At 41.0% G+C, this 14,757-nt stretch overlaps 1 pseudogene; it reads right to left on the reverse strand.

The window, feature by feature from the left end:
* Window positions 1-234: 234 nt before the first annotated feature.
* On the reverse strand, window positions 235-6,085 carry LOC147946010 (uncharacterized; annotated as a pseudogene).
* Between the last annotated feature and the right edge of the window lie 8,672 nt (window positions 6,086-14,757).

Here is a 14,757-nt window from a genome sequence, read left to right on the forward strand (position 1 = left end):
TTCCGGCCATACATCTCAGGCGTAGTTTATTATATCTCCAGTCGGGTAAATTCGAATTTATCATAGTTTATATTTTCTCAAATGATAATTTCGTTTAACAAAGAAAGTCTTTATTGCTTTTCATTATCAAAATATCTGCCGCAAACTTGCGTGATATATATGACCTATGGGCAGCTTATATCATTTGACAAGGAACTGCTCAGAGAAAATACAATTATATACTACAAGAAAACATTACGAATTAGCTATCAATGTTCCAGAGAGGAGTGATACAAACTTCCAAACTACAGCATATGACAAGACACTGCACATGGCGGATAATGACAAGCATTTTTGCTAGAAAAAGGAATAACCAAGAACAAATATTAGATAACCAATACGCAAAATTAAAGAACACGCATCAAAATATTTACCATCGCAGTATGTTAGCTAAGATATCAATAGCCATTGCATAATATTCATGTCAGTATCCCTACCTTCCTTACAAAACTTTTTCGGTTCGAAGTTAAAGGTGACTATAGAGCGACTCCTGAAAAATTAGCATTTATGGATGTGTAAATTAGAGAAAAAACTGTTAGGGACAGCATGTATATATGATTTACCTCTCCATGATAAACTTTGAGGGTGGCATCGTTCAGCTGCCAAAATTAGAGATGCGTAAGATTTTGAAACACTTGTTAATTATTATCATTTATCATCTACAATTAACGAAGATTTACCTGAAGGTTGATCTCATATATAAGGCGCAACAAATGCTGAAATAAAAGTCCTCAGGACACTACTATAACCAGAGACTAGTGGCTGGGAAAGTGAAAATAATGATAGAATCAACATAGGGAAGAATAACATGAACCAAAAAAAAAAAACATGAACAAAATTAATTTGCAAAAGATTGGTAAAATAGAACTTACGCCCGAGGACGGCTCACCTAATGTACCTCTACGGCCGGGATCAATGACTCTTAAAACCGATGCTGCGTAGGAATCCCACCTTTGTGGCCTAGGTTGCATAGGCAGAAACGAACAAGGAGCAACAAGTTTTAAGGAATCCTCAGCAGAACGCTTTGTCGCATCAAAACTGGTTTACAATCAAAATTCCCGCCATCTACTCCTATTTATGTACAAAATGATCAAATTACCTTTTTTTTTTACTGACAACAAGAATGTACAGTCATCAAAATCGAAAAAATATTCCATGTTTATCTCTCGCTGCTCCAATAGAAACTTCAAACTTTTTTGGTCTGTTCTCACCACAAACCTCCTTCCTAAGAGATAGTGGCGCCATTTCTGTATAGCTAACACGATGGCCATGAGTTCTCTTTCGTAAATGGATTTGAGTCGCTGTCTGTCTGAGAGTGCCTGACTGTAGTAAGCCACGGGTCTTTCTTGCTGCATAAGGACAGCTCCCAACCCGAACCCTGAAGCATCCGACTCCACGACAAACAGCTCTGCAAAATCCGGTAAGGCCAGCATAGGCACCGTTGTCATCACTGTCCTGAGCTTAACAAACGCTGCTTCACTCTTCTCACTCCACTCGAACTGATCCTTTTTCAATAAATCAGTCAATGGTCGGGCAATCTCTCCATAACCTTGCACAAATTTTCGATAGTATCCTGTCAGTCCAAGGAAACCTCTCAAGGCTTTGATGTTGGACGGTGGTTCCCATTCCACCATGGCTTGTATCTTGCTAGGGTCGGCTGATACTCCTTCCGGGGAGATGATGTGTCCCAAGTAAGCGATTGTTGAGGTACCAAACTGACACTTCTTCCTATTGGCGTACAACTGATGCTGCTGAAGGAGCTTGAGAAATTCTCTCAAATGCCCTTGGTGTTCTTAACTCGAGCGACTGTAGACCAGGATGTCGTCGAAGAAGACCTACACAAATCTGCGGAGGAAAGGGCGGAATACATCATTCATCAGGGATTGGAAGGTAGCTGGTGCGTTTGTCAGGCCAAAAGGCATCACGAGGAACTCGTAGTGACCATCGTGAGACCTGAAAGCTGTTTTTGGTATATCCTCAGCTTTGACTAAGATCTGATGATAGCCGGAATGCAAATCGAGTTTCGAGAACACTCTTGCACCGTGGAGTTCGTCCAGCAACTGATCGATCAATGGAATGGGGAAGCTGTCCGGTACCGTGGCCTTGTTGAAGGAGCGATAGTAGACGCAAAACCTCCAACTGCCGTCTTTCTTCTTAACCAGAAGCACCAGACTTGAGAACGGACTGCCACTCTCTCTAATGATCCCTGCAGCTAACATCACAACAATTTGCCTTTTGATTTCTTCCTTCTGTGCGTGAGGATACCGAAAAGGCCTCACACTTACTGGTTCGCTGCCTAGTTTGAGAGTGATCGCATGTTCCCTTCCCCGTGAAGGAGGAAGCCCTTGCGGTTCAGAGAACACCCGAGCAAATTCCCCCAACAGCGACTGAAAGATCTCCGGGGTTGTGTCTTCACCTCCCTCCGCAGAACAGTGTAGGTTGGTATACTCGACGTATAACTGTAACGCCGCCGAACCGTTCTATGACCACGAAGGCCATCGGACAGCCACGGGACGCTACTTGCAGAACTGTACCGAGGTGATCCAGTCGAGGGACGGAAGCTGCAGACTTCCCGACCGGTCCTCCCTAGCACAATTCCACCCGCAACCGAGACTACTTAGGCTTTGCAACCCTTGCGGCCTGGTGCGTTGTGTTGACCCGGACAAGGCCGAGTACCATTTGCAAACTTGCCATGCTTTCCCCGAAAACCGAATATATTACTTCAATAGTTTATTACATTTAATATAAATCATTAAAGCAATATATAAAGATAGTCGGATAACTTGTCATAAATCACTTATGAAAATACATAGGGTTTTACAAAGAACACAAGAAAACCCTATCCGGTACCCTAATGTTTGCTCCAGCTCTAGACTTACTTAGGCTTGCTGCAAAACAAAATATTATCGTGAGTAATCTAGTATTACTCAGTGAGCCTGGGCACCCCTTTCTCCTAAACAGGATTCTACTTCCCAACCCGACTACCCCAGCAAGCAAAATAAAACAAGCAAGCAAGCAAGTAATCAAAGCAACGCAACAGAAATAAAGCGGAAGCAACAATAATAAACAAGCGAGAGAAAATAGAAGGACACGACTCCACTCGGACGAACTATACTCGCTAAACACAGAGAAAGATGACTAGAGGTACAAGGACTGCTTGTAGGCATACTCACTTGGACACAATAGACTCTTAACTCTTACACGACTCGCAAGGACGACTAGAATAAAACAAGGGACACTTGAAATACCCTAGACTCCTTCACCTATGGGCCCTCGATATTCTGTTCCACTCCACAACACTTCCCATGCTGAAACCACAAAGGTAACCAGCATGAGCCCCAAAAGTTACATCGTCATGTAACGGTCACGCTAGTAGCTAGCTAGCCGTGACATTGTCCCGCTTGAGTGTTCGTCGGGAACTCTCGCGAGACAAAACCACAATTGGAACAGAACTATCGACTTCACTATTCTAGCTAAGACTCGAGAAACACATTCAAGAGACTTCGCTAAAATACTTACCACAACTCAAGCAAGAAATCAAGCATAACAAGCAAGAAACTCGAGCAAGAGAAAAGCATGCAACAGCCAACAAGCAATAGAATAACAATTCACTCAGCTTATGATCATTCTATATGCATGCAACCGGTTTATCCAACTTAAGCAAATTAATGCAACAAGTTCCTTTACGCATGCAATCCAGTTTGATTTCACCATTTAAATCCTTTAAGTCCCATTTAAGCATGCAACTAACCTTGTCCAAATTATGCAATAAAAATTGCAAGTAAATCTTACCAATTTACTTCATGCATGCAACCGGTTTTAAGCAAGAAATATTGCAAGTAAAACCTTCACAATTTAACCATGCATGCAACCTTTTTATACAAATTTGAAGTATTCCAATTACTTAACATGCACCCAAGTTCATTTTCTCATGGTGATTCCTAGCTCAAATTCTATGTTCATTTAAACATGAATCTAGCATGAATCCTACCATATTTCGCATGCATCAACTTTAAACTGATTCTACCATGAATCTAGTCTACATGCATTACCGCAGAACTCACCCTTTACCGTCGATGATTACCGGACTTCACCGCACCACTTCGATGATCTCGCTCTCGATCCGCAACCACCGACTCTCTCTCGGTTTTCTTCGACACTAACACCGTCTCTTCTCTTCTTCTCTCTTGCGAACTCGCCCATTTTTCTTTCTTTTCTCTCTCGCTCACCTTCTTTCTCAATTTTCTCCTTACCCCTTGTAACTTTGTGCGAAAATGAGAGAAGTAAGGCTCCATTTATAGAGGGCTTGGGCGGTGGAAGCAACCAATGCATGCGATTCTCTTTTCTTTCTCTTAGTGCATGCGATTTCACAAGTGTGAGAGTTTAACATCAACACTTGGCCACTAAGCTCCACTTCCTCCATTTGATTTTTTTAATCTCCCACTAACTCCTTCTTGATTTGTTTAATATCCCACTAACTCCACTAACTCCTTGATTAAATTAATCCTTGGTGGAAAATCCCACTTAGATTAATTTTGTTATTCAATAATCACTTAGTGGAATCTTCACTTTTAATATTTAATTCTCCCTCCTTAGTGGGCTCTTTCCCACTCTTGCTTCCCATCCAGGACACGTCCATGTCCACTCGGCGTTCGTCTGGTGCATCCGGTCGTTCTGCGTATGTCCGGTACGGTACATGGTACATGGTACATGGTACCATCGGCCATCTTTCGATCTGTCCAGAATTTCTCGGACATTCCTTCCGTAATTTTTCTACCTTCCCTTTACGTCATCTCCAGTCCTTTGGCCAGGGATTTTTATTTTGAATTTTACTCCTTGGTGAGGGTCATTACAATAACCCTTCTCCATCCTGTTGTAACGTTTTCCACATAGCCTTAAGAGATATTGAAGCATTCTTCAGGCTGTGTTCCCCCATGAGGGTCACCCAATCTCTCCCGACCATGAAACTCATCCTTTTTTCGAGCCAATTCACCCTCATGTCTCCCAAGTTTTGCAACCATTGCATCCCTAAGATCACGTTAGCCTCTCCCAATTCCAATGGCAAGAAGCTGGTGATCAGCGTGTAACCCGGAAGCTGTCGACTCACGCACTGACACACCCCGCTACCTCTCACCATTAAGCCGTTTCCCATTCTCACACCATACCCCGCGGTTCCTCTTGTGATTATCCCAATCCTCTGAGCCATCATACTGGATATAACGTTGTGGGTGGCGCCGCTGTTAATCATTACCACCACTTCTTCCCCTTGCACCATTCCCCTCAGCTTCATGGTGCGTGGAGAAGAGATACCCGCGGCGGATTGGATAGATATCGCCGCGAACTCTGGTACCTCGACGGTTTCTGCCGCTGTTTCCTCTCCCCCTTCTTCCCCGCACATCCCTTCGTCGTCCTCGGTAGCGACTAGGATCTGGAGCCCCTTGAATCGACATTGGTGTCCGGCCTGATACTTCTCTTCACAGTGGAAACACAAACCCTTGGCTCGTCGGTCGTTAGCCTCCGCGTCCGTAAGCCGTCTGAACGGAGGTCGTCGTGATTCTGAGGGTTTCGAATTAGGGTTGGAGCTTTTTTCTCCATTTGTTCGCGACGCCGTCGTTTTGCTCTCGAGAGTAGAGGAAACAAAATTCTTGGCAACGGACGAATTTGCCCTTCCTCCCGTGTTCTGTGTCCCGCGTGTCATGACTTTCTCCCCTGTCCCGCGGTTCACTGCTCTGTTTGAGCTTTCCCAACCCGAAAACGGCGGCGAGTCGCCTTGTCCGTTCCATGCCTCCACCATTTTGGAGAGGCTCATCATCTTTTTTAGGTTTCGAGGTTCAAACATCTAGACCCCAGCTCTGACCTTCGGTTTTAAACCAATCATGAAGGCCATCTCTAAGACTTTCTGTGAAACCTCCGGTGCGTTAGATGCAAGAGCAATGAACTCCTTACAGTATTTCCCTGCAGTCTCGTCCTGCCGGAGTAGCAGCAGCCTCTCTCCGGCCGTCAGATCTTGTGTTTCAGCAAAGTTCTCCAAGATTCGATCTCTCATCTGCTCCCAACTAAGAAAGGGGTGTCGATCCCTTTCCTAACGGTACTAAGTGAGAGCATCACTGGAGAATCACACCCTCACTGCACGCAACTTCTCGTCCTCAGTGTACTCCTTGAGTTCGAAGTACTGCTCCACTCGCCCTACCCAACCTTCTGCGTCTTCCCCATCGAACAAGGGCAACTCGATGTTTAGGTTGAGTGGCTCTCGCCTTTCCGGGGACTCACTTCTCGACGGTGGGGGTTTGGTGGTGCGTGTCATGCTCTGGTTTCCCGGATGAGTTGGCAATTCTTCAGGGTTCATCTCCACACCGAAAATCTGGGTTTCTTCCTCCAGTTTTTGCTCCGGTGGCCAAGATTTCTGGTTCTCGCCCATCATCCTCTTCTCCAGGCGCTCTAAGACATCCAGCTTGGACATCTGCTTCTCAAGGGCGTCAAGTTTACTCAACTGCTTCTTCATTTCCTTGACGTCGCTTTCCAGCCTGGAGACTTGTTGGATCTCCCTCTGAAGGTTCTCCACAACTTTATCAAGCTCTTCCATCTTCTTAGCTGGTGGCATGGTGAATGTTTCCCAAGATAGATCTTGCTCTGATATTAATTTGATACGTTTTGGATGTTATTCTCAAGAACAGACAAAACGACAATGAAAGAAACTCTCTTTATTAAGAATAAGACAACGGTAACAAGTTGAGAGAAATGCTTTTGGAGTCTCTCCCCTCCCCTTTACGATTTTTACCAAATACTCGACGACCTTCCCTCTTGTCCAACCTACTACCTAAGTACTACTCTGATACCCTACCCCACACCAAAGAACCGTTACAGACTCTGCAGTAGGATAGTGACAATTATTCCTTACTAAGACAACTTGACCCTCCCACAAGGCCCATTACTACTACTGGATCCTTCTTAGTGAACTCCTAGCCACTTGGGCTTTTCTTCTTTCTATGGTAGCGGTAGTGGATAGGAGGGTGTTGGACCTCAAATGTATCAAGTAGTCTTTCTTCTACCCTCCTTAGGATCTGAGATGCTTTAGTTGATTTACTGATATGTTTCGTTGCCACAGAACCTTTGTGTAGGCCCAGCAGAGATTGAAGGATGACAACATGCTAGATTTGGCATTGTCTCGCCTCTGACCTTGTTAAAAGATTTGGCAAGTACATTCCATAATTGACAAATAGCAATTGTTCACTTTTCCCAATGGAAGATTTTGTTAACATAACCTCTTTTCTCGCTTGTGTGTATGTGGTCATAATTGTTTTCCTCCCACGCATTGTGTTGTGGAAGTTGATACTTTGCTCTAAATTGTTGCAGAGTACAGATTCTGGTCTTCCTGGGTTTCATCATCATTTACAAGAAAACCAATCTCCGTTGCAGCTATGATTCTTATTTCTGCAATACTGTATGGACTTCATCCAAATTCCTATTTTCATAGTAGTAGATGATTTGACCAGTTACATGTCTAAAAATCAAATATTTCTTGCAGACTACACAGACTTGTGCTGCTTAAGTGCTGTGAAAGTTCTTTGCCTGGACAGAATCAGCACAAGGTCAAAATCCTATATAACAAGCAATGCAGACAATAAACAGGTTAGAATTATATCTCTGTTTTCTGTTATCTCTTTATGTTCATGTAGTATTCTGCGGTCTATTTGTAAGAATCAAGACAAAATCAATGATCTTTTTCTTTTTAGATTACAGAATTAAGAAGTTCGGTTACTCAGATCGTAATTGACATATCGGGACAAAATGAAGATCTAGTCATTGCCACCTTGACTACTAACGTTATTCACCATCACGATCAAGGAAGGTCTGGAGCTAGGACACACATGGAGACATCTCTTCAACGGTCACAGGGTAAGTGTTGAATCCGAATTATTACTAAGTTTCCTTTTATGTCTGTTTTGCAGGATTTGTCCTTTTTAGTTTAGGATCTTTTCAATTTAGTTCCTTAGTTTTTCTTTGTAATTAGTGCATTTTTACTTCCCCTTTCGTGTAAAAGAAGACCCTAGAAGGTCAGACTGATGAACATATTAATAAGGCTCCTTGCAGCTCTTGTAACACTACTTTTTTATCTAATAAAAAACGAGTATTTTCTTCTAGCAAAAGCATATTAGATTCAGACGAAGACTCAGCTGCTGGCAACTTATAATAGTCAGGCTTGTAAATCTCGCTTATCGCACATTATCCACTACAATATGGAGAGAGATCTAGAGATCAACCGACTTTGTCTATAGGTACTTCGAAGGCTTAATATTTTCAGTTTGTCTTCTTATTACAATGAATTTATATGTTAAATCTTCTAGATGGCCTGTAATATTTAATCATGGTTTCACCTTCTCCAGATACACACTTAAGCTGAAGATACATTGTGTTGACAGAATTGTAAGACTGACAACAAGGCGTAAAGGAGCAATTATTGAAACAGAAGAGAGAAGATCACAATGACAGAATCCTCTTAAGGACAATGAAGCTGCCAAAGATTATGCTACAACATGAAAGCTTGAAGATCATCAAGTGCAAGAATAGAGAAAGCTTGAGTTCTATAACTCAGTAACAAAGGGAGAGATTGAAGATATATTGGTGTTGTTACTGGTTATACAACACAAGAGAGATGATCAAGAAGCAATGAGTAAACCTGATACAACCAAGAGTACATAAACAGATTCATTGAACGTTGCAGTGAACAAGTCTGATACTGATCAACAGGTCAATTAAACCCAATGTGTACTCCACCACGATCTAGTGGTATCGTTGTAACACTTCAGGATCGAATCCACAGACACCAAACAATTACACTAAGAAATTATGTAGATTAAATATAGCTAAGACAATGGAAAAGTTTGTGAATCAAGTAACTATCTAAAAACGGAAAGTAAACAAACTGTTTTAATTCAAAAAGGAAATATTGGGCGCAGGGAATCTATGGGGATATAATTCTCGGACTAAGGTGGAAGATGGGGATGCATTAAACACCGTTCTAGAACTCAAATCACGGTTGTAAAGCTAACCTACTTTCGCAGCGTTAACTATCTATGCTATGAATTCACTAAACCCTAAACCGTCGTTTGAACCTAGCAAACCAAGCAAGCAATAAAGTTTAAGTTTGATTTGTTCACAAGGTGCCTCAACTTCAACTTTCGTTGGCTAAGGTCCACCTTGCTCACCTATATTCTTTTCAAGCAATTCAACAACACTTTTGATGCCCAGATGAATTAAACCTAAGATCTTAATCTAGGTGATCAGTCTAGCTTAAGCATTAAAAACAACAATAGATGAAGAACACAAAAGATCAATCCCAAATCTAACAACCTACGTTTAGAGAATCATAAAACCCCTTTTGAAACCCGAAACCCAACAGTAAAACTACTCAGATATGGAGAAATAGAAACAGCAAATCAAAGATGAATAAGACATAATTAAATTGCAAAAGAAATAGAAAATAGGGTTTAGAAATCTTCTCAAAAGTGTCAAGAAGGATTAGAGATATTCTCCCAACTCTCAATACAAAATAGTCTCAGAAAATAAAAGCTTATATATCTGGAGGTCGAGCCTCTAACTTAAATATCAAAATAAAACCCTAAAACTCGGTTTAAAACAAAAAAGGAAAACTTGAGTCGGGTATGGGATCGGTCGATCCCGAATGTGGATCAGCCGATCCTGGATGCTTTTCTCTGTTTTCTTTATCTGCTTGCTATTTCGATCAGTCTTCACCAAATTGGCTTCAGATGCTTGTCTTCATCCCCAAAACACTCATTTTCCTTCCAAAGTAGCCCAGAACCTGTACAAACTCATAAAAGACTAAAAAGACTCTAAAACCACACTTTGACTCAATAAAAGACTCAAAACAAACCTAAAAACTATGGTTAAAACCAATAAAATATAGACACATCCGATACAAACACATGTTCAGACATAGAAGCAGTGAACAAGATGGAGCATGTGTAACCAGCTACAGACACAGACGCAATGATTCCTCATGAAGAGAATCAGAGAATACTAGCTCATCCAAGACAGCTCAATGTGAAGTCACATGGAATGAAGTGACATGCTGAACCTTGGAGTCTTATCGAAAAGATCCAAGAAGTGAGAGCTCAACCAGTCATGCTTTAAGCTCATGAGAACAAGTCATTCATTAGCAGCTGCGTAAACCTGAAAAGCACAACAGAGCAGAAATAGGTTTTAGCAGTTGAGTATACTTGAAGTGCAACAGAGCTGAAAATAGAGCATACAACTTGTAGTGGCTGTGTAGTGCAATAGAGCTGGAAACAAGGTAAACCTCGTAAAGAAGTTGTCTAGTGCAACAGAGCGGAAAAGCGTCAAGTTGCAGCAAATAGTGGAACGGCTGTGTCAGAAAAGCATGTTTGTGTTAGGTGCGACAGGAACAAAAGTATGGGTCAAGTTGACAAAAAGAGAACAAGCTTTTACCCAGAAGAAAAGAGGAAGAAGATTGTGGAACCTAGGGTTTGTGGAGAACTCTAAGAAGTATAAAAGGAAGAGGTGGTAACAAGAAGCAGTTTACGCACCCTAGACCTAAAATTGAGAGAAGCACACATGTTGTGTGTGGTGTTGTCCAACCAGTAAGATAGAGAATCTGTTAGTGGTTTTGTAGAGGTTCACACTCGTCGGAAAAGACAAAGAGTGGTGGTTCCTTTAGTTCATGTAGATTAAAGTGGTAGGCACAAGTGTGTGCTAGATACCATTGGCAAATGTGACTTTTGCGTTCTAATTCTAGTGAATGATTCTGGACTTGGCCCCGGGGATGTAGGTCATCTGAACCCCGTTAACAAATCTCTTGTGTCGTCTCTTCACTATCCTTTCATCTCTCTGTTAAGAATCGCACATACAGATCTGTCATACAAATCTGTAGATCTAGCACGCATCTCATTCTTTCAATTGGTATCAGAGCAGGAAACCGATTTGAGATTATACTGTCTCTAACAGGTTAGATCCTGAGATGTGTCTAGATGAGGAAGAAGAGCTATGATCTTATTTGAAGAAAATCAATTGATGGGTTCTCTCCAGGTTGGTGAAAATGACGAACAAAGAGAAAGAGAGAAAGATGACGATGACAGATCTGTTTACAAACTCGCCGGATTTTGTTTGTACAGTTCATCGGGATTTTCAGTGTCGTCTTCAAGATGTCTTGGTTCTCATGTCGTGAGAAATTGTAGTCGAAGAAAGGAGAAAGGGTTTCTTACATGGGTATTTTGTGTTATTGGTCGGCATTCATCTAAATTCGTAAATCAGGCCAAATAAAAGCCCACAAGGAGTTGTTTTAAGGTGTTGGGCACGTGAGGGTTCTTGCCACGTGTGGATCGGGTTTTAAAAATCAACAAGTCAACGAGAATCTTCTGCTCCAATTTGGTCTTCACCTTGAAATTAATAGAGGATCTTGTTGATGCTCAGGGATTCTCCATTGTCTCTACTTTGTCACAAGAAGCCTGAATCAACATGTATTTTCTCTTAAAGCTTATGGATTTGGTTTGGAAGATTAGCCTTCAAGTTTTGCGATTGCCTTCATCAATGCTTTTGAAGTTTATGTTCCGACGCCGGAAATGCTGTGAGCCGTTGTGAATTGTTCCTTAAACATTTCATAAAATTCACTGGAGATTTTGGTAACAATATGAAGTATATATCGTGGATTTGAGGTGGCACTACATCATTTTTGAAATTATAAAGAGAGTTGGAGGCTAAGAAGATGCCACCAGATGCTCATAGTTGATAATCCAAATCTGGGGTGAGTCCTTGTTCTGTGTCTCTAACAGTAATGAGAGTGACGAAGTGTTGTGGTTTACATCTGATTTTGAGTAAGAGAAGAAGACGTTCGTCTCTCCGCCACTGAGGATTCAATGGTTGTTTGGTTGGTTCTTTGCAATCACAAGTGTTACTTGTGTTGGGACTTTAGAGAAAGAGTTAATAACACCCTTGGTTATTTTCTCCAGTTTGAAAAGAAAGGAAGTGATTCTCGGAAAAGAATTATGATCTCTGAATTTGGGTTCTATGGATGTGAAGAAGACCTTGTGTGAGGAATGAAGTTTGATCCTCACTAATATTGAAGAATTGATCTTGTGTGGTCTTGTGTTATGTTGGGTTTCTGGTAACTGTGCAAAGGCCTAGTGTGCTATTATATCTAAGCCCATTACAGAAAATGGTGAAGATAGGTCAAAGCTGTAGATGACTGTGGAGTTCAACGTCAACCACATGTTTGGGTTCAGTTTGAGCCTTTATGTACGCTTGAGGAAGAACGTGGAGTATTGCGATCTGATGGAGATAGAAACAGTTTGGTGAACAAGTGATCAGGGAGGGGCTGAATTGCATTAGTTGTGTTGCAGAGGTTTGTCTCAGCCTATCAAAGATGCTTCTAGCTAAAGAAGAAGACTTGAGGTCATATTGATTAGTTGAGATCACAAGAAAGGGAAGTATCATCAAAAGATAATCATTTGGATTATGGACCTCAAAAATGTTGTTGGCTTTTGAGAAGAGATCAAATGAAAGATTTTTCTCATACTGAAATCTGCAGTCCTGTTATAATTTCATACATCAAGGAAATTGTTGTGTCGCTGGTATGTGTTCTTCTTCTACAATTTCCTTTGACTACAGATCTTGGCTTCTAGTGCTGTCAGATGTTTTGAAAATTGGAAATGAGATCTTCTCAAGGACATAAAGATCCCTTTCTGGTTCTGTGTGATATTATTGGAATCTGCTTTTGAAGCTGGTTGTTTTCAGAGTTATCTTTCTAGATATGTTATGGGAATTTGGTTATAACTTCCAAACCGTAAACCCAAACCATGATCTGCTTTCACCTATGGCTCCCTATCTCTGATGTTGATCTTGCTACTAAGTTGCAGAATTTTCTGGGTTGAATTGCTGCTTCGTCAATGTCGTGTATCAAGGATGGTTAACAAGTTCTTATGAAAGATATATCAAGGTTTTTGAAGTCTACAAAGAGATAAGGTCTGTGTTGTGTTGATTGTGTGTTTCCTATGGAACAGTTCTTGGTTGAAACACATAATCAACATGGGGGAGAACAACTAACTCATAGTGATAAAAGAAGAAGATATGAAGAAGTTATGAGTTTGATGGAGTTGCAGGTTCATGAAGCTGTTTTATGTCTGACTTTGCATCTTCTTTTGACATGGCTATAGACCTCGAGTTTTAGCATTGAAAGATGTTATGGAATCTTGAAAGCAGGATATTTCCAATGATATAAAGGTATCCTTCTGATTCTGTGTCATTTGATGGGAAACTGTTCCCAAAGTTAGCTGTTCGCAAGTTTAACCATTTTGGATTTGTTTTGGAAAATTGTTCTTAACTTTCAATATCTAAACCCAAATTGTGATCCGCTTTCTCTTGTGGCCTCACATTCTTGTCCTTAATCATCCCACAACATTTTGGAATTTTCTGGGCTGTTTTGTTATTTCGTCTATTCTCTGCATCAAGGCTGGAGAAGAAGCTCAAATCAAGACCTCATGGTTGGAAATTGAAACAGAAGTTCTTAATGTTCCTAGGTCTGGTAATCACAATCAAAGTATTACGATCCATCAGTGAGTAATACGAAGTTGATTGTGAAGAAGTGTGGAAAGTCATCTGATCTGAAGTCGAATATCTTGCACCAAAGTCTGAAGTGTTCAAGGCAGACATTCACCTCTATGTCACTACATCAGAGCTATGTCAATGTAAGTAAAATCTTCTGCGTGATGGAATATGATTACAAGGAATTAATATCTGCTGGGAGTTATTGTCACGAGAGAAGTGTTACTATGAAGATGTGAAACCCATATTTTTCTGTTGAAAATGGAGGTTTTAGTGAGCAATGTCCTTGAAGCTCTTATCAGATGTTATTGGTTTTGTTCTCTGTTGTGCCTTGTATTGGTTGGGATTGTGTACAAGTAAGTTGTTGCAGAATATTCAAGAAGACCTATGGGTGTTTGAAGAGAAGAGTAAGAGCGCTCGATTATTAAAGTTTAAGAGAAGGATTCACTTTCACTAGTAGTATAAGATGGTCGGGATCAATCTGAGGTAGAATACTCAGAGTTGTGTAACTCCGGTTCAGTTCTGCAAGGTTAGTGTAAGTGACATCTGCAAGGAGATGTTGTTCGGAATCAATCTGAGGTAGAATACTCAGAGTTGAGTAAAACCGATTAAGTTGTAACCCAGGAAGCTGAAGTGTCTTGTCAATGAAAGTTGGGAAATCGCTTTTGAAATTCAAGAAATTGTTGCTGCTCTAGTTTTTAAATCTGAGGATTGTTTATGAGGTTCTTCTTTTGTGTGTTGAAGAAGGATGTTCCAAATACTGAAACAACAACTGCTTCAGAAGCTGCAATCGTCTATCTTATTCACTGGTTCACTGTTGGGATCAAAAGATGTTGTTTAAAGGTTGCCTCAAGGTATAGTCATCTGGATTTATCTCAACATTACTCTTAAGGTGAAGAATATTTTTATGGTCATGATGTATTTTCGGTGTTGCAAGCAACTAGTGTGTGTGTGTGGTTCTGTACCAAATCTCTGGTCTGTATATATCTTGAGGTTCAGGAGGAGTTTCAAGAAAAGCATGGGTGTGATATGTATTGTAACTGATTGATTTGGAAGATACCTCTACTTCATGAAGTATAGTATATGGATCTCTGATTTGCCTTAGTAAAGAAGAGCGTCTTGAAGCCTATATTTGCAAGGATG

The sequence above is a fragment of the Camelina sativa genome, chromosome 4 (assembly GCF_030686135.1).
Source record: "Camelina sativa cultivar CO46 ecotype springtype chromosome 4, ASM3068613v1".
NCBI lineage: Eukaryota > Viridiplantae > Streptophyta > Magnoliopsida > Brassicales > Brassicaceae > Camelina > Camelina sativa.